The sequence below is a fragment of the Silene latifolia genome, chromosome 7 (assembly GCF_048544455.1).
Source record: "Silene latifolia isolate original U9 population chromosome 7, ASM4854445v1, whole genome shotgun sequence".
In the NCBI taxonomy this organism is placed as follows: domain Eukaryota; kingdom Viridiplantae; phylum Streptophyta; class Magnoliopsida; order Caryophyllales; family Caryophyllaceae; genus Silene; species Silene latifolia.
In genome coordinates this window covers 41,396,738-41,418,392 of record NC_133532.1, presented here as the reverse complement: position 1 = coordinate 41,418,392, position 21,655 = coordinate 41,396,738, and the positions used below count along the sequence as shown (strand labels likewise).

Here is a 21,655-nt window from a genome sequence, read left to right as displayed (position 1 = left end):
AACAACAACCGTTGTGAAATATGTTTTAACAACGGTTGTAGAAAACACCCGTTGTTAAATAAGTTTTAACAACGGGTTTCAAAAATAACCGTTGTGATTACTTTTCACTAACTTTGCGCCAATTTTGCGCCAAATTATTAACAACGGTTGTTCATGTGTGACCCGTTGTTAAAACGAATAACAACGGTTTTTATAACCATACCCGTTGTAATTGATTTTAGTAAAATTCGCGCCATACATTCTACAACGTCTATTGTGATTTTCGTGAATATTCGTTGTTAAAGGGGCGTTGTAGTTGCCTGGATTTGTAATAGTGTAAACTCTTAAGGTTATTGAAAATACTAGAAAAACGTGAATATAAACTATTAATTGACTCATCTCGTTCCATATTGAACATCTCATATTGTTGCATGAGAAGATCAATACAGTATTTCTTGACTTGTGACGTTCCCTCATAAGCAAGGCTTAGGGTGTCCCAAATCTCTTTGGCCGAAGCACATCCAGATATACGATTAATCTCTTGGTCACCGATCCCATATTGAAGAATCGACATGGCCTTAGAGTTTTTCTCGATTTTCTTATAGTCGGCCTCAACATACTTATCCTCACTTTTCAAGGAACTAGTGCCATCAGCATTAGTCACTTCGATTTTGAGGGGACCCTTTTGAATGATTAACCAACATTTATAGTCCGCACTTTTGACATAGTGCTCCATGCGATGTTTCCACCAGGCATAGTTTTCTCCCTTGAAAATGGGATACTTAGTGTGTTTTGAATCGTCCATAACTATAGGATCAACTCTTTGGATTTAACCAATATCAAGAGCACGAGGCTCTGATACCAATTGAAGAGTTAAGAACGATTAACACCTAAGAGGGGGAGGGGCTGAATTAGGTGTACCTTTTAAAATTTTTATCCTTAACTTGGTTAATTAATTAACTTAAGTAAAGAATATTGAAGTACAAGACTTGAGAGACTTAATTGAATGTAAGTTCACAAGAAGGTACAACAGTTCTATGTCACAGTATAGGTGACTGTGACACAGAACTTGATTAGGTACAAGCGAGAAATAGCAAAGTGGAAGAACGTAAAAGTAAATGAACAAACAATTGACATTTTAAAAATTGGTTCATCCTCTACTCCGAGGCCTACGTCAAACCGTTATTTTATTGCTTGTTTAGAAATTTACTCAAACTTGCTAAACCCCTTACAAATGAAAATAACTCGCCAACCTACTTCGGTTGCACTCAAACTTAAAGCTACTCCGCTTCAAGAGTTTATGGGTTCTATCTCAAGGTGTTACAGAATCTTGAATCTTAAGAGTTCACTAAATGAACATGGAGATCACAATGAAGATCTAACACGAGAATCATGAAACAAACTCATTATGTCACAGTACAGCGAACTGATACTTGGAGGTTTTACAGCTTTTCTCGAAAACAATTTGAAGACTTTAAAATCAGAAAAACGTTTTGCAAACACTTGAAGAACAAAGCTTTAAATGCACAAATGATTTGCAAGGTTTTTACAATAAATGCTTTGGAAGTCTTAAGAAATAAATGTGACTAAAGACACTCTATTTATAGTGGATTTAGTCTTAGGTAAGTACAACTTAGAAAAATTAAATCCAATAATAAAATGGTAGCCTTGAGTGATGGTAAGTGTTAGACTATAGGCTTGGGGCTTAAGAAATCAGAAAACTTAAGCTACTACACTCAACATGTGACCTTTTACCAAAATGGCAAAAAACTTTTCTTACTTTAGAAGTTTGACAAGTCTTCTTTGCCATTTTAGTAAAAGTTGTTTGCACAAAACTAGAGGCTTAGTCAAGTGGTTTTGTGACTCCAAAATTTCAGATTGTTTTCAAGCTTTTGAAAATTCAAATGTTTAAGGTTTGAAATTTGCAAAGTTTTAACACTTAAAGCATTTTGGTCGAAAATCTTCCTCCGTACGGCAGTACCAGAAACCACAGTACAGCGTACTGTTGCATGGTTTTGCTATAACTTGACTTAAATGAGAATGTTGCACTTACTCTTACATTTTTCGACTAAGGCTTAGAAAATATCATTGTCTTGACTTTCTTGATTATCTTGATCATCTTGAATCATTGTTGAAAGTCCATTTAATTGCTTCAATCACTAATCATTTCAACTAAGAGCAAACAATCAAATAACAAAGGGACTTGGCATCATCAACACAATGTGTTCTAACCTAATCAACTAAACAAACTAATAACTAAACCCCCCATGAATTAGTTGCTCGTTTGCTATATTTGCTCCACCAAAATCTGAAATGTGAAAAACAAATTTCAGAGTTTCATGCTTCTATGGATGCGTTGCTTTTTCCTAAGAAATATCAACATTGACAAAAATTTCACAGTTCCATAATTCGAAAGTATAAATAAAATCCGGGATTGTAGAAAAAATGAAGATTAATGATATGGCTGCTACGGAGTACTTTCCCATTTTTTATTTGCAGAACTTTGTCATATACAAGAAGGTACTCGTTATAAACAAGTTCCTCGAATTGAGTTCGAATCGATTCATATCATTGCATTATGCGGAGTATATCAGTGTATGTATGTCGATAATTTTTTTGTCTCAATCTTAAAATTAATACAATGTGAGACCAACTCTTTTTAACTTAACCCAAAATTCAAAGATTACACTTTCCGATTCACATCCCGGTCAAGTTTATGATATTATTATCAAGAACCTGTCTCAAATTAATTTGATACTCCATATTATATAGTGTAACTTTTATCGAGTTTAACCATATAGATTGTGGTTTAAGGTGGTCTGTCAACATTTATGCCATTTTAAAATGATAATTTCTGGCATTGACAACCAAACAATGAAGGAAAAATTTCAAAATTATAATTTCTGGTAATATGCAAGTGAATTGATCTTTTTTTTTTTTTTTTTTTTTTTTTTTTTTATCAAATCTCTATGAGTTAATGAAGATTAATACTCTGTATGTGATGTAAAGAGGAGGAAACAGATAACTTTTCTATTAATCTTGCTATCTAACTTGTTTGCAAAAAGATCGCGTTAAAATGCACTTGTTGAGAGAGTGACTTCTGAAAATGTCACCCTTATTTATAAGAGATGTACTCCCTCCATACCAGACTAATGGTAACATTGACCATTTTGCCACTATTTATGATCGTAGGGAATCTTCGATATTATTCTTAATCTATAAGACAAAATATAGTCATGTGAGATCTTGTTTGATTTATCGTCATGAATGCTATAAGAATATCAAATTTTTATAATTTTTAATAATGTGTAATAAAAGATATTTACGTTGCAAAACGTGTCTCGACAAGTGTGAAAAAGTCAATGTTACCATTGGTGTGGTATGGATGGAGTAGTTGTTAACCATATCTCCTAAAATAAGACAAGAAAATATTTTGAAGATAATTCTATAATATCTCGTGCATATAAAATCATTTTAGAATTATTCTTGCCAAGATGACTTCTTTTCCAAGCAATATTTTCCAAAAAATAAGGGAGCCTATCTTACCAAAATATCACGTTGAAAAGATATTACTCATAAGGAGATATTTTCGAAAAGCTTTCTGAAAATCATTTTAGTTGTGTTCTTATGAAATGTGCCGGACTGAACAATCTATTGTTCAATACAGACACATCTTGTTAACTCAAGACTTACACCTTTACAATAGCTAGACTCAAGGACTTAGGTTCGAACAAAGTCTTCAAGCTCCTTCCAAGAGTAGCACCCGTCCTTGCATAACTGTCTTCATCACAATACCAGCTAGCAAGTATTAGTCAAGAGGGAAAGAAATGATTAAGGACTTGTTATCATCAACATACATGGTTCAACAAATTCCCCATGAGAAAATGGCAAGTCCCTATTGACTTATGTTCCCCCCTCAACATAAGAACCTTATTTTAATATTTGAGATTTCTAAGACAAAGAATAGAAATAGGAAACATAAGATCGGTGAAATAACATTAAACCATCCGTTTCAGGAACGCAGAAAGAAAAACACCATAGTTTAAGAGGTCTAAATCTAATAAGTAGCTACTAAATGTTAGTCATTAAAATATTATTGTATATATTTCCGTATCTTTCTACCTTGATCGTTACTCCATGTATCTTTCCTATAATTGTTCTTTCCATATCTCTTGTTTAGCTTTAGGTAATTGTTAATAGGTTTTCCTTAATTTGTGCATATGTACTCCTATATATATTGTATGATATTGAATCAATGAAATACATAACATTCAAACAATTCTCTTAATTCTAACATGGTATCGAGCTTGTAAGATCCGTCTTGCCCATAAAACACCCAATTTTTTTTCGGTCCTCCCATCTTCACCCGGCCTCCCCTTCACCATGGCACCTCATGGCAACCTCATTCCAAATCCTAATGACCCCAAGGCTCCCTTCATTGATGTTAACTTATCTCAATGCAAGGAACTCACACCCCTTACCTATTTCAATTGGAAAACCCAACTCTCAAACATCCTCTTCGGTTACGACTTACTCAAATTTGTCGATGGTACCCATCCCGCTCCCCCTGACACTATCACTGATGAAACCACCAAAACAACTAAACCTAACCCGGCACTTAACTCTTGACAACGCCAAGATAGGCTCATTCTTGGTGCCATCATTGGCACGCTACCCACAAATATCGCCTCGCTCCTTACCAACGCTACCACCTCACGTGAAGCGTGGTTAACCCTTTCCAATACCTATGCTAATCCCTCTAGAGGACACATCCTTCAAATTAAGGACACACTCGACTCCTTCTCCAAAGGTAACCTATCGATATCCGACTACATGACTCAACTCAAAACCTACACTGACAAACTTGCGGCCCTTGGCAAACCAATGGATGCCGAGGACATCATCGCCAAAGTCTTGCGTGGTCTCGATAGCACCTATCAACCAGTTATTGATTCCATACGAGCTCGTGACACCACAATTTCCTGTTACTCTCTCCATGAAAAATTAATCAATCATGAACTTACCTTAAAACATACCACCCCTACCCCTGTTTCCTCATCCTCCTTTCCTGCCACAGCTCTAGCTGCCCAAACCCGTCCCAACTACAACCGTCCCTACTCCCGTCCTTCAACTCAACCCCCTCTCATTCCTACGCCTAACTCTACCCCATCCTCCCCTGAGTCTCAAATCCCCTTCAAAGGTCGCTGTGAATATTGCAAGTTTCCCGGACATTACCTTACCATATGTCGAAGGTTCAAGAAAGACTTCCCCAATATCCAACTCCCTGATCTTTTCCCTCCTCGGTCTGCACCTCGGCCAAACAGCCAGCCACAAGTCCACACGGCTGCGTCCTCACAGCCTTCCTCCTCTCGTCCATGGATAGTCGACAGTGGTGCTAGTCACCACATCACCAATGACCTTACAACACTCTCCCTTCACTCACCATATGATGGCTCCGATGATGTTATCATTGGTGATGGTACGTCTCTTTCAATTTCTCTTATCGGTTCCTTTAATATTACTACTTCTAATTCCACACTCGTTTTCTCTAATGTTTTACATGTCCCTCGTATTTCTCGCAAAATTCGTTCCGTCTCTCAATTTTGTCGTGACATTAATGCCACAATTGAATTCTCTTCTTCCTCTTTTTTGATAAAGGTTATTCAAACGGGTCAGATACTTCTTCAAGGAAATCTTGAAGACGGTGTTTATCTTTGGCATCCTCCAACCCCTCAAGCTCACGTCGGCCTCCTTGCTTCCTCAGTCACATGGCACCATAAATTAGGACATCCGTCTAAATCTATCTTATCTTATTTACGTAGTAATTTTTCATTAAACATTCCTGCTCTTACTTATTCAAATTGTAATGCCTGTGACGTTAATAAAAGCCATAAATTAGTTTTTTTCCGAGTCTACATTATCTACTTCTGCTCCTTTTGATTTAGTCTTTTCTGATGTTTGGACTTGTCCTATTCTCTCCTATGATAATTACAAATATTATGTTATCTTTGTCGATCATTTCACAAAATATATCTGGCTATATCCTCTCAAAAACAAATCGGATACTGCACTAGTGTTCCAACGGTTTAAAGCCATTGTCGAGAAATATTTTAATCGTCCTATTAAGCAATTCTTTTCCGACAATGGTGGTGAATTTATCAAACTTACCCCAGCCTTTTCTATCAACGGGTATTTCTCACCTTACCTCCCCACCTCATACTCCCGAACATAACGGTTATGCCGAACGTCGACATCGTCACATAGTTGAAACAGGTCTTTCTCTTCTATCTCACGCCTCACTTCCTCTCACTTTCTGGCCTCATGCCTTCTCCACTGCGGTATATCTCATCAATCGTCTTCCTACACGGTCACTTGACAATGCGTCTCCCTTTCTCAAACTTTTTCGAAAACCTCCAAACTATCTTAAATTACGGAGTTTTGGTTGCTTGTGTTATCCTTGGCTCCGTCCTTACGCTTCCCACAAACTTGACTCTCGGTCCAAACCTTGCATTTTTGTCGGATATTCCGCCTCACAAAGTGCCTATCACTGTCTTGAACCGATCTCTAACCGTCTCTATACATCCCGACATGTCAAATTTGTTGAGGATTCTTTCCCATACTCTACCCTCACGAACACTCCTCCTTTGTCTTCCTCAACCACTGCTCGATGGTGTGACATTATGTTACCTATTCTACCTCCTCCCTCATCTACTCCTATCACTCCGGATCCCTCCATAGACACCCCCTCTCCCACGGCATCCTCCCTAGCCAACCCTCTCTCACCTACAACACCTGCTGCAACCGCAACTCCCTCTGCTGACAAATCCCCTTCGACTGTTACCTCCCCTGCCTCCCCTGCCTCCTCGCTTCACTCTGCCTCTACCACCGCCAGTCCCATTGTCCCCTCAATACCACCTCCTCCACCTCCTCCCCCACCACCCCCTCCCCCTCGCACAGTCACCACTCGCCTTCAAAATAACATTAGGAAACCGAACCCTAAGTATGCTAAAACCGTCACTCTTTCTCCCACTCACTCCCTACCTACGACAGCCAAGCAAGCCCTCTCTATTCCTCATTGGCGTGATGCCATGCTTGAGGAATTTAATGCCCTCACCAAAAATAAAACCTGGTCCCTTGTACCTCCTCAACCTGATCGTAATTTAATTGGGTGAAAATGGGTTTTTCGAATCAAGTACAATCCCGATAATACGATTCACAAATACAAAGCTCGGTTAGTTGCTAAAGGCTTTAATCAACGGCCTGGTCTTGATTATTCGGAAACTTTCAGTCCGGTTGTAAAACCGGCCACGGTTCGTCTTCTTCTTTCTCTTGCAGTTGGTAACAATTGGTCCCTCCGTCAATTGGATATTAATAATGCTTTTTTACAAGGTTCTCTTACTGACACAGTATATATGACACAACCTCCGGGGTTTGTTGATGCTTCGTGTCCCTCTCATCACTGTCTCTTGTCTAAGGCTATCTATGGTCTCAAGCAAGCGCCTCGTGCTTGGTATACTGAGCTCAAAGCAGCCTTGCTGGCCTATGGTTTTCGCATATCTCCTGTAGACCCGTCACTTTTTATTTGCACTTCTACTTCTTCCCCTATTTACCTGTTGGTATATGTTGATGATATAATTCTCACCAGTCCGTCTGAATCTTGTCTTTCATCCTTCATTGCTACACTTCCAGCTCGGTTTTCTCTCAAAGATTTAGGGCCTCTTTCTTATTTTTTGGGTGTCGAAGTTACTCCTAATTCTGCCGGTCTCTTACTTACCCAGACAAAGTACATCACGGACTTACTTGAATGCCACAAAATGCATGAGTCTAAGCCTCTTCCTACTCCCATTGCTGCTCATCCTCCTTTGTTGCGTTCTCATGGCACCTTGCTCTCTAATCCCTCTGAGTATCGTGCGGTTATAGGCGGTCTTCAATACCTTGCTCTTACCCGGCCTGATATTTCATTTACTGTTAATAGACTAGCTCAGTTTATGTCTACTCCTACTGACATTCATTGGGCAGCTGTCAAACGTCTCCTTCGCTATCTTCACGGTACCATTAATGTTGGCCTACAGCTTTTTCAGAATTCTCCTCTTCAATTACATGCTTATTGTGATGCGGATTATGCCGGGGACAAGGATGATTATGTGTCTACTTCCGGTTACATTATTTACCTTGGTCGTAATCTCATTGCCTGGTCTTCTAAGAAACAAAGAACTCTTGCTACATCTACTACGGAAGCTGAGTTTCGCGCCATTGCAGACACTACAGCTGATCTTGAGTGGGTTCATGCTCTCCTACTCGACATTGGTATTATTACTCCTTCATCTCCTCCTGTTCTTTTTTGTGATAATCTCAGTGCTACGCATTACTCTGCAAATCCCATTTTTCACTCACGTATGAAGCATGTTGCCATTGCCTTTCACTTCGTTCGTGAGCGTATACGGTCTCAGCACTTACGTGTTCAACACATTTCTAGCAATGATCAACTAGCCGACATTCTTACGAAAGCTCTCCCTCGTTCTCGGTTCACAACACTCTGCTCCAAGATTGGCCTGTCCTCCGGAGCGTCCATCTTGCAGGGGCGTGTTAGTCATTCAAATATTATTGTATATATTTCCGTATCTTTCTACCTTGATCGTTACTCCATGTATCTTTCCTATAATTGTTCTTTCCATCTCTCTTGTTTAGCTTTAGGTAATTATTAATAGGTTTTCCTTAATTTGTGCATATGTACTCCTATATATATTGTATGATATTGAATCAATGAAATACATAACATTCAAACAATTCTCTTAATTCTAACACTAAACACTATAAGTCCGTCAATATTTCCCCCTCTTGACATCATTAAAAGGGGAAAGAACTTCAAAAATTGTCAATGTATCCGTCCACTGTCAAAGAGACAAAGAATTAGTTACCGGACACAGTCAGATAAACATCATCATAATAAGTACAAGACAATTTATGAAAATACCATCTGAGAACATATTCAACAAAATGATGTAGGCAAAATAAAAGGGGTAAGGCATGGTAAGGATCACTACAAAAAAAAGGAACAAAGTAGTTTGTGTGTGATGCTCTGCTTGGGGACGGATGGACGAGTGACGCAGGGCCGAAGTCTATGTTGGAATATGTGTCCTCCGACAATAATGCGATCACAACTGTTGATCATGATGATCACATGTTTAAGTTTCATTTTAAAGAATACAATTGGAAAGTAATATTTTACTGTCAACTGGTCCACACATATCGGTAATGATTGGCTGACTAGAGTTTGGCATTACTGTCGTGCGACGGTGGTGATCAGTTGATCCCCTTAGGTCATACCTAAAGGGTAACACTCTTAATTGATTATTTAATTGATCGTATGACGATACAGGTTGATTAAATTACTTAAAATTGACGGACGATTTTGGAAGTAATATTTACGTATCTCATTATAATTTGATTAAATAAGATACGGTCTAAGCAATCGAATTGTTTTATTGCTTAGATGAAATTATTGTTTAAGGAAACAATTACATTTGAATGAATAAATTATTATAAATACTAGATGTTGTTATTTATAATTGGTAAATTATTTTGGTACAAGTAATTATGAATTACTAAGTCGATTTTGTATATGACGTATTTTTATTAATGCGTTGATTTTTAATATGTTAAAAATACATAACAATTTTACATGACATGTGACATGTGACAAATTGACAATTTGACAAAGTTAAAATGGAGTCCATTTTATCTAAAATAACCGAAATAATGGGGAGTATTAGGAAAATATTATGTTAATTAAGTGAGTGGTAAGCATAATCATTTGCCTAAACCTAGCCATGCATACCTAGTGGTTATTGTGAAGAGCACTTTGATCATGCATTGGGCATCACCACCTCCCCCCTCTACCCGGTTTTGTGAAGGAAAAACCATGGGTTTTTCTTTTATAATTTTTACAATATACACTACTAAAAACATTAGTGTATTATTCATTCAACACACATCTAAAAATAAGAGTTTTTAGAGAGATAAATTCTTCCACTTTCTCCTTTTCTCTTAACCTAAATATTGAGAGAACAAAATAATATTTTGGTCAATTTTATTCAAAATTAATATTGTTCTAGTAATAATAATATTAATTTTATTAAGTAGTTACCTTAGGTATTATTCCTTGGGAGGGATTCTCTACTTGAATCCTTGTTCATTCATTTTAGGAAGCTCAAGAACAAGTGAGTAGGAGAACTCACTTGTGCCCAAATAATCCGAAATCTTCAATGTAAGATGATGATTTCTTTCTTATTCTTTTATTGTTTGCATGCATAAGATCATCTTTTAATTTTATGACTAAATTAAAATTAAAACATATATGAATATGTTAAGTAGTGAGATATAGATTTCTAACAAGTGGTATCAGAGCCTTTGGTTGTTTGCATGCAAATCGGTTATAGTTTTTCCGAGTTATACGATTAACATATAAAACTTATAAATTTGTGTTATTATGATATATCACGAAATAAATTTTGCATGATAAAGTTTCTGATCCTAAAATGTATTTAGGATATTTTGGTTAATTTATGGATTTTTATTGTTCATCCTATATAATAATGGCATTAAAAATGTGATTTTATGATAAAAATGTCATTTTCGGACTAAAATTAGCTAAACTTCGAATTTTCCAGTGATTTTTGGAAATGTTTTCACATATTTTATTTTTAGATGACCTGTAAATGATCAGAGTTTTTGGAGTTCTTATGCTCGAAATATGGATTTTTCATGATAAAAATCGAATTTAAATTAAAAATAGGTTAATATGAGATAAATTTCGAATCTCGTCATATAAATTTAGTATGTTGTCACATGCAATTTCACAAGATGTGTGTAAAATAATAGGCTATTATGAAGTCTCTATGCATGATTTATGAATTTTTGATGAAAAATAGCATAAATAGTGACTTTAATTAGTGAATAATTGCTAAAACATACTTCATGACTAAGGAAAAACGTCACATGTTGCATTTTATTAATTATTTCAGATCTAAAATTGAAAAGTTGATAAATATAATTTTTCTCATGTTTTTATGATTATTATTGATAAATCCGATAAACCGCAACATTGTTTTTCCCGATAAATTTCGAAATTTTAACCTAAGTTTTTGAACATTATGAGTGTCATGGTATTTTTCCAGAATGTTCATGAGTTTAAATTTCAAATGTTGAATTTATTTGAAATTTTTGTGATTTATTTGAAGTCTATAGCATTTTATTGTATTTTTGGGTCCATTAATGAACAATTTTAAGAAATATAAGTTAATTATAGTCAAATATGTTAGTGGAGACTAATTTTGAGTCCTAAGTTGGTTAGGGTAATTAATTTATGCATAAATATGATTTTATGTAATTTATTGTGATTTTAAAAGGTTGAATAACGCAAATCCGTAAAAACCGTTTAATATACGATATTGGCTCCTTAAAGGCGATTTAGCATAAAATTGGGCATGTTCATACATATTATAATGCTGCATTTTATTTATGATTGTCATAATTTTATTTTATGTAATTTTATTTTATGTAATTTTTACTTAGTATGGCCTTAGTTTTTAATTGGTATTACCCGAAATGTATGGGAATATCGATACGGTTGTAATTTATTGTGATCTCGTATCACCGTTTTGTAGTTTAATAGATTTATTTTATTTTAATTACAAATGTATAATAGGAAATTATGTAATTTGTTATGTAATTCATTTATTCCGGAGTTCCTTGAAGACGGTGTCACTCAAGAAGGCGATACTTAAAGACGGTGTTACCTCGAGATGCGTGCCAAAACCGAAGTTCAAGGGACCAATGGAGTTGGTTTCCAAATATGTAATAGTTAATTAGATTTTCTATTTTAGGAAGGCCATACTAGGATTTAATTTATGCTTTGCATTTTATTTATATGTTGCATACATCACTAAATTGCCATAACTAAAACATGCATTGTCATTTTAATCGAGTTTATCGACCGTGTCAATTAAAATTATCATAGTTCACCGCTTTAGTTCACTTAAAACGTGATAGATAATAAATTGACATGACCTCTCGCTAAAACAATCAATTGAGACATAGCCTTACCAAATAGTAGAAACCATGAAAACCTATTTTGCGAGGGAGTGCACTCGGCCACCCCGGGGTACAAACCTTGTTACGTAGGGGAAGTGGGTGATAAATGTCTATCCACCGAATTCCTGTTGATGAGGGTTTCATCGGCTACCCCGTGCCCAAGTTAATGTGAATTTGGATCATGGACACATTTATACGAAATTTGGATTGACCTCAACGGAAGTATTCGTGACCGTAGTCGCATGTGTTCCGGGCTATAGATAAACATTAGAGTAATTTTATCGACCAAGAGTTCTAAAAGTAGAATCGATTAAAAAGTTAATACACCGAGTTATATTAATAAGGGTTTCATCGACTACCCCGTGCCTAAGTTGATATGAATTTGGGTCTTGGAATCATTTATCTAAGTTGGGTAGAGGTGACTAGATAAATGCAATAAAACTTGTTTAAATTAATATTTTTACGAGTATTATTATTTTGAAAACGACATATGTTTTATTCCTTCTATATTTTGTTTTGTAGACCGCTTCTATTTCTCATATCAAATGGCCACTCCAAACCCAAACGCCACACCCTCACTAATACTTCATGGCTCCGATCCTTCATGGATCGTTGTAAACTTGAAAAGAATGGGTCAAATTTCTCCGATTGGGATGCCCAACTCAAATTAGCCGCCCAAGGTGACGACAAGCTTCGTTACCTTACCGAGGCCTCTGATGCGTGTCATTTATATGATGTTTTACACCCTATTTTACACGCATTTCAGAGCTCATTTGTGTAGTTTATGCTACTATTTTCCCCATTTCCGTCTACTTTCGTGTTTTTGTACATTATTGCAGAAATGTGAAGAATTCAGCGGAAATCAAGCTAAATCCGTCCCCGAGTACCTTGCATTGCATTTGACATGAAGTTACTTACTCAAGGAACGAGCTTGGTGCGCATTTCAAGGCCCGAAAGACTAATCCACGAAGTTTTAGAAGCGGGCTACCAGCTAAAACAGTCGATCGACCGATGCCTATGGTCGATCGACCATCATACGACTTACAGAAGCCACTGTACACTGAAGTGCAGTCGATCGACTGAGCATCGTGGTCGATCGACCACACCGCTAATCAGACGTGAATAAGAAGATCGAGGAAAAGCAAGCCCATTGTGTTTAGGTTTTGATAATAAGTGTTACGTATATTTTCTATATAACGTAACCTAGAACATCAAGTTTGACATCCAGTTATATACATTCAGTTTTATTCAGTTTTCATTAGCTTTGTTAATTAGGGTTCTTAATATTGTGGGGTATTCAATACAACTCGATTTTCGGATCTTTAATTCTCTGCAATTCTTCCGTTCGGTATTCTTCTTATTGCAGTTTATTACTTTATTTGCATTCATAGACATAGAATTGTTAGTTAGTTTCCCGAAACCATAATTATCGTTTTATGCTAGCCTTTTGTTCCGTTATTTTAATCATGAATTCAGTTGTTAATTTCGTTAATTTCATTGTTGTTATCATCCCTAGTATGAGTAGTTAATTTAATCGTGCTAGGATGTAGGGGATCTGTAGGTTAGGCGGCGTAGAATTAACATGGCCTGAATCGCGTGTTGGTCGATCGACCACCCTACCCGGTCGATCGACTGACCTCGTGAGTTTTATTTCGTTTTAATTGTTTTAATTGTTATATTTGACGAATCGAATGCATGCGACTAGTTGAATGCTTAGCATATGACCGACCCATTAGATCGAGAGATTGGGAAAGTTGTTAGACCACCAATTAAAATGACTAAACTATGCTGAGATCGAAAGATAGGTAAATTTTAGATTATTAGTCACTTTTCAGGACGAAAGTTAGTATTAGTGACATTAGGGACCTGTAGCGAGATCGAAAGATGCTACCTGTGAGAGTGGACCGAGAGGACCTCTTATTTTCCCGTCTCACGTGATTGTTTTAGACCTACCTAGTTTGCTGCCGCCGAAACTACAGTGAACCGACCATCCTAGTACCTCTTTTATATTTGATTTCATATATTTCTTTAGTTCATTTTATTTTTACTTGCCTTTAGCTGTAGACCAAATCAATTCAAACCCCCACATATTTGTTACCTTAGACCAAAATTAGACAATTAGAAATTACATCTGCCTCTCTGTGGTTCGACCCGACTGCCGCTATCTATAGTTGTAGTTGGAAATTATAAATTGTATTTTTGGTACTCACAACGACGGGTATCAAATTTTGGCGCCGTTGCCGGGGAGGCAATTGTTCTAATTTTTAGTTGTTTTATTTTAGTCTGTTTCTTAGTTTAAGGGACATTTGTTCCTTAAACTATTCTCATATTCTTTTTGTAGTTTCTTCTTATGCGCAGGTCACAGGGTGGTGAACTACTACCGATCAATCCTGAGATTGAAAAGACCCTGCGTGAGTTGAGGCGATCATCTAGGATATTGCCGACAGAGGAAGAGCTGAGTACTCTGTCTAGTTACTACGAGAACGCTCTATTTGAGGAGGATCCACCTTCATCTCCAGTTTCTAATTCATCGGCTGAGACAGTCACTTCTCCAGACTTTCTAGAAATGGCTGAAGAAGCAACTATTGCCAGTCACTCTGAGCCGACAGCCGCGAATCTCTATAAGGGATTTGCTTTACCAGGGACAGACCAAAAATTCAAGCCGAAGCCGTCCTATATCAACTTGGTTGAGAGAAACCAGTTTGGGGGAGCTGCGATTGAGGATGCAGCTAAGCACACGGAGACATTTATTGATTATTGCTGTTCCATACCCCCACCAACCGGTGTGACCCAGGACTAGGTGAAGGAGACCATGTTTATATTCTCTCTTCGTGATGCTGCAAGGTAGTGGTATAGAGACCTGGATCGAGCTGCCAGTGGCATAACTGACTGGAATTCGTTGGCCTTGGCGTTTTACAAGAAGTATTTTTCTGCCTCAAAGACCAATGCCATTAGAGCTCAGATCACGAGCTTTAAGCAGGGGACTGATGAGAACTTTCATGAAGCATGGGTCCGTTTCAAGAAGCTGGTGCGAACTATTCCGCACCATGGGTTCGAAAAGTGGAGTCTATGCAATCAGTTCTATAATGGGCTGTATGACGATCAGAGGGCTATCTTGGATGCTGCAGCTAGTGGCCGATTCCAGGAGAACATGGGAGAGACTAAGGGGTGGAAGATCATCGATGACTTAGCCACCCATAAAGCTGAGTATGGGAATTCCAGGGGGAATCAAAGGAGAAGTGCTGAATCTCCTTCTGTGGCTGCACTTGAAGCTCTCACAGCAAGATTTGATAAGTACGAGTTGGGAGGAGCTTCTAAAGGAGGTATTTACCATGTAAATGCTGTGTCAGACGGTCCTTTCGTCTGTAAAAGATGTGGAGCTGAGGGACATGTTTCAGAAAATTGTCCTAGTCCCTTTGAGTCTTGTGCTGCCTTTCAACATTATAGGCAGACAAACACGTACTATGAGCCGAATGTCCATCCCAACTTGAGGTGGAGTAGCCAGAATGTCTTGAATCCAACTCAATCTCCACAGCAGCAGTAGCAGCAGCCTTATGTGCCCCCTCATAAGCAGCAGCAGCCTTATCAAAAGCCTCCGTATGTTCCACAGCAGCAGCAGCAATCACAAGGTTCCGATTTTACTGAGTTAAAGAACTTGTTGCTGAAAGAGTCCCAAGCTAGAGAAGCCGGGATGAAGATGCTAGAGAGCCAAATTGCTCAATTGGCTAGTAAGAATACAACTCGAGCTCCGGGACACTTACCGACTCAGACGGATCAGAAAGAGACCCTTAATGCCATCACTTTGAGGGGCCCATCATGGTCGAGGACGATGCTGCAAAAGATGAGGCGGAATCGAGTCAAAAGAAAGCTGGAGCGAAAAGTGGAAAGAAAAAGACGATCAGCAGGTATGTCAGTCGATCGACTGACATACCCGGTCGATCGACTGAAGTGCGATAAACAGTAGCTTCTGGTCCTGTTCAAGCCAGTCGATCGACTGACCTCAGTGGTCGATCGACTGAGGCCGCTGCTGATAGTGAACCTTTTCGTCCTCCGATGCATAATAACTTGAGGGATCACTTGTTTCAGGGTACGACAGTCCCGAAAATATTGGGGCAAACCCGAGTGCTGATGGGCCAGTCCCGGTTCCGAAGTACGACCCAATGTCGATCAATGGTTCCCATTTGAGACGGTCTGAAGAGGGTTTCAACAAGGAGAAGGTAGTGGACTTCCAGCCTAAGTCCACTGATGCCGGCATGAGAGATTTAGAGGAGAGGGCTAAGTTACTTCTTACAGCCCCTTATCCAGAGAGACTAGTGCCGACGAAGGAACATGTATCTTTCAATAAATTTGAAAATGTTGTTCGTAGCTTAAACGTACAAGTACCTTTCCTAGAATTAGTTAATCAAGTGCCTGCTTACATGAAGTTTATGAAGCAATTACTGTCTAAAAAGAAGTCACTTGAAACTGTGCATACTGTCGCATTAACTGAGGAGACATGCTCTTATTTGTCCCATACTGGACCCCTTAAGCTAGAAGACCCAGGTAGTTTTTCAGTCCCATGTAATATTGACACCTTTCCTATTGAGAAAGTCTTATGTGACCTAGGAGCCAGTATTAGTGTAATGCCTTTGAGTCTTGCTAGGAAGTTGAAGTTGAATAGGTTTGCAGTCACAGACATGACAGTACAGATGGCTGATCGCTCTGCGGTCCAGCCAATAGGAGTCTTAGAGGACATCCCCGTGCAAATAGGGAAGTTTTTCTTCCCTGTTGACTTCGTCGTGCTTAATATGCCCGAAGATGCACACATACCTATCATTCTAGGTAGGCCATTTCTGCACACTGCTGGTGCAGTTATTGATGTTGGTTCGGGTACCCTGACCTTCAAAGTGGGGAAGCATTCCATTGTCTTTGCCCATACAGCTAGGAAGAAAGACCCCATGTGGCCTGTCACTTGCAATACGGTTTCTAAAAAGAAATCTTATTTTATACTTCCTGATATGCCTGTCTCTATTCCTACTCATGTTGTGACACCTCCGCCCCAGACTGGGAGCAAAGTGGAGGAAGACTCGTCTATTTCTGATATTGCAGGAGCTAGTTTGAGGAAGGAAGAGCCGCATGTTGCTCCAGTTGTGAAGGAGCCCATCGTTTTAAGGGGTGGTCTAGGATGCCTTAGCTATGGCACTGATGAGGAACTTGAAGATGAGCCAGTTAAAGCGAGAGAGTCCTACTTGGATTCTGACGAGCTAGAAGAGGTCATTGATTGGGGAGATGATGGAAGTATTGATCCATTGAGTTCTGCAGATGTTGGAATTAAGAAGGGTGCAGCTGAGAAGATGAGCACTGTTGAGGCTACATCTTGTAGCCAGAAGCCGACGAAGTGGCCCATACCGTGGCCGTTCTTGATCAACTACTAGTTGATCACATGCTTTACAAACAATTTTATTTGCTTTTGTTAGACTCTCTTTTTATTGCTTTGTGTGCGCGAGACTTCGCATTTAATTATTTTGCTTGGGATTTTTAAGCACTTTAGACTTTACTTTGGGTTTTGCGCAATTTTGGGCGCGTATTATTGTGCACTTGCAGGTTTTTAGACCTCATTAGCTCAAGTTATTGAGCAAATACGAAGAAATCAGAAGTTACAACAGTATTTTCAGTCGATCGACTGGTCTGTATGGTCGATCGACTGGCTGCACAGTTCCAGGAGCTTTTGTTCCTGTTCACTCTGGTCGATCGACTGGGCTGTGAGGTCGATCGACCGCCCCGCACTGCTGTACTTGTTCACGACCTTTCCCCTGCTGTGTTTGGTCGTTTTGCGGAATTGAGGGAGTCTTTCCTCCTCTTTATTTTCCGGCATAATTTTGTTTTCTTCAATTTCTTCATCTTATGCACATAATATCGCTTCAAAATTGCTTTCTCGGTTTTATGCGTGGTATTTGTTTGTCTTTCAGGTACTTATTGGTAGCACTGCTGGCTCCTAAAACCTCCTAGCTCATGCTGGTTTGGGGAGGTTTCCTTTTTTTGCGCTTAAAGTCTTGTGAGTTCCCGAGTTTTACTTCTTGTCATATTTATTTATTTTCTCGCAAATTCCCGTTTCTCTTTTCTTTCATTACATGATTTTGCACAATGGGGACATTGTGCGATTTGGTTTGGGGAAGGGTTTTGCGTCGCATATCATTTGCTTGCATTCACGTTTACATTTTTGTTTTGCATTGTTTTATTTCATTTCCCTCATATATACAAAAATCCAAAAAATTTAAAAAATTTCAAAAATTTCAAATAAATTTGCACGTTTATTTTAGCATATAGGTCGAGTCGGAACGGTAGTATTTCAATGATGACATTGCATTTGCAGCTGTTTATGCCTTGCTAATTGACATGTTTTTAATAGAATCATTTGCATAGTCTACGATTTTTCGTTAAAATTATTTGCTGAATCTTGAGACTTGACTTAGATTTTTGGCAAACTACTTTATATTATGAGATTTAGAGCCTATAACTGGTGACATCTATGACCAGTTTATCTAGAATGTGAGTAGTTACCCCTTATGAGACATGTTACATTAATGTGCATAAATATGAACTTAATCTGCTTAATACCTGTATGCATTCGGTTTGTGGTTTGTTGACACATGTGGTAGAGGTTTCCGTTTTCTCATTTTTGCCCATAAGCTCCACACTGCCAAAAATAGCCTTTTTGTCCCGATTACTACATCCTACATTTAGCCTGCCCTTGTCAAGCTAGTAGTTTAGTTGTTGGGATTGTTACTTTGTTTTGGTGGCATTTGCTCTTTTGAGATGTTGATGGGAAGATGAAAAAGGAAGGAAAGAATAGAAAAAAAAAGAATAGAAAAAAATGAATCGAAAAAGAAGAAAAAAAGAGTGTTGTACTGTTCAATGCAGTCGATCGACTGCTCTACTTGGTCGATCGACTGGAGTCCGAAAAAGAAAAGAAAAAAGAAATCAATTTGCATAGTTCAAGCCTTTATCTGATAGCGATTTTTGCTCCCATGTTTCATTTATATCTTATGGGGAGTTGATTGATTATATGGAGATTGTGAGATTTGTGCTTGATAATTAGCACCCGTTTTAATTTTGAGCAAGAAGTTGGATGTTGCCATATGGTTCCGTTTTGGTACTAGCTTGATCACCTATACCTCCACATTTCCATAAATGTTTTGCCCCTTCTTACCCATACCTCATATTTCCACATTTTTACCTCGGCATGCGTCACGGTCATTTGTTGGTTGGAATGCATATGTACGGTCATAGAGATTACTTTCGTATTATATTGCAGGCATGTTCTTATAGGTCGTAGTTAGGTGAGTGTCACTAACAAAATGAATTCTTTCTATCTTACATATATTCACCCTGTTCTTATGTGTGATTTGAGCGACCCGTGAGAGTCCAAATTGATAAGTCTCTGTAGTTGACGGTTCAACAGTTTTTAACGACTTCATAACTCGGTTGCATGATTCATGTGCTAATTGATTGTTAGTTGTTGCATTAAATTGGTTTAGGCTAATCGGTTTGCAATTCGCTCTGAGATTGGACTCGTTCTATTAGGTCATTAGATCGAGTCTAGTTCTTGCTTGGGGACAAGCAAGGGTTTGGTTTGGGGAAGTTTAATGCGTGTCATTTATATGATGTTTTACACCCTATTTTACACGCATTTCAGAGCTCATTTGTGTAGTTTATGCTCCTATTTCCCCCATTTCCGTCTACTTTCGTGTTTTTGTACATTATTGCAGAAATGTGAAGAATTCAGTGGAAATCATGCTAAATCCGTCCCCGAGTACCTTGCATTGCATTTGACATGAAGTTACTTACTCAAGGAACGAGCTTGGTGCGCATTTCGAGGCCCGAAAGACTAATCCACGAAGTTTTAGAAACACGCTACCAGCTAAAGCAGTCGATCGACCGATGCCTATGGTCGATCAACCATCATACGACTTACAGAAGCCACTGTACACTGAAGTGAAGTCGATCGACTGAGCATCGTGGTCGATCGACCACACCGCTAATCAGACGTGAATAAGAAGATCGAGGAAAAGCAAGCCCATTGTGTTTAGGTTTTGATAATAAGTGTTACGTATATTTTCTATATAACGTAACCTAGAACATCAAGTTTGACATCCAGTTATATACATTCAGTTTCATTCAGTTTTCATTAGCTTTGTTAATTAGGGTTCTTAATATTGTGTGGTATTCAATACAACTCGATTTTCGGATCTTTAATTCTCTGCAATTCTTCCGTTCGGTATTCTTCTTATTCCAGTTTATTACTTTATTTGCATTCATAGACATAGAATTGTTAGTTAGTTTCCCGAAACCATAATTATCGTTTTATGCTAGCCTTTTGTTCCGTTATTTTAATCATGAATTCAGTAGTTAATTTCGTTAATTTCATTGTTGTTATCATCCCTAGTATGAGTAGCTAATTTAATCGTGCTAGGATGTAGGGGATCTGTAGGTTAGGCGGCGTAGAATTAACATGGCCTGAATCGCGTGTTGGTCGATCGACCACCCTATCCGGTCGATCGACTGACCTCGTGAGTTTTATTTCGTTTTAATTGTTTTAATTGTTATATTTGACGAATCGAATGCATGCGACTAGTTGAATGCTTAGCATATGACCGACCCATTAGATCGAGAGATAGGGAAAGTTGTTAGACCACCAATTAAAATGACTAAACTATGCTGAGATCGAAAGATAGGTAAAGTTTAGATTATTAGTCACTTTTCAGGACGAAAGTTAGTATTAGTGACATTATGGACCTGTAGCGAGATTGAAAGATGCTACCTGTGAGAGTGGACCGAGAGGACCTCTTATTTTCCCGTCTCACGTGATTGTTTTAGACCTACCTAGTTTGCTGCCGCCGAAACTACAGTGAACCGACCATCTTAGTACCTCTTTTATATTTGATTTCATATATTTTTTTAGTTCATTTTATTTTTACTTGCCTTTAGCTGTAGACCAAATCAATTCAAACCCCCCCATATTTGTTACCTTAGACCGAAATTAGACAATTAGAAATTACATCTGCCTCTCTGTGGTTCGACCCGACTGCCGCTATCTATAGTTGTAGTTGGAATTTATAAATTATATTTTTGGTACTCACAACGACGGGTATCAGCCTCTCCACCCGAACCTAATGGTAGGTCGAGTGCCGCTACTAGGGAAGCATATGAGGCTTACCACAAGGAGTCCGCCGCAATGAAAAATGTGTTGATCTTTGCGATGGAGGCGGATCTCCAAAGGAGAGCCTTTAAGATGGGTACCGCTAATGAAATCTATTCCAAGCTTGTGACAATGTTTTCACAAACTACGCAGATCGTCCAATATGAGGTGGCCGCGGCATTCTTTGATCTCGACTTCAAAGAGGGCCAAAAGGTTAGCCCTCAGGTGCTCAAATTGATGGAGCTAGTCGAGACCTTGAAGATTCAAAAGGTTGAAATCCCCAAAGAACTCATTGTAGATAGGATTCTACACTCCTTATCCAAAGTCAAAGCGTATGTTCAATTCCGGGTGAATTTTAACATGCAAGACAAGGACGTGTCTCTTGAAGAGTTGCACAAGTTACTT

The 21,655-nt window shown here is 38.3% G+C and overlaps 1 non-coding gene across 1 annotated transcript; it reads right to left on the bottom strand.

The window, feature by feature from the left end:
- Positions 1-15,019: 15,019 nt before the first annotated feature.
- On the bottom strand, positions 15,020-15,126 carry LOC141593186 (small nucleolar RNA R71). Its single transcript, XR_012521290.1, has one exon. It is a non-coding gene; the product is annotated as a small nucleolar RNA R71 (small nucleolar RNA).
- Between the last annotated feature and the right edge of the window lie 6,529 nt (positions 15,127-21,655).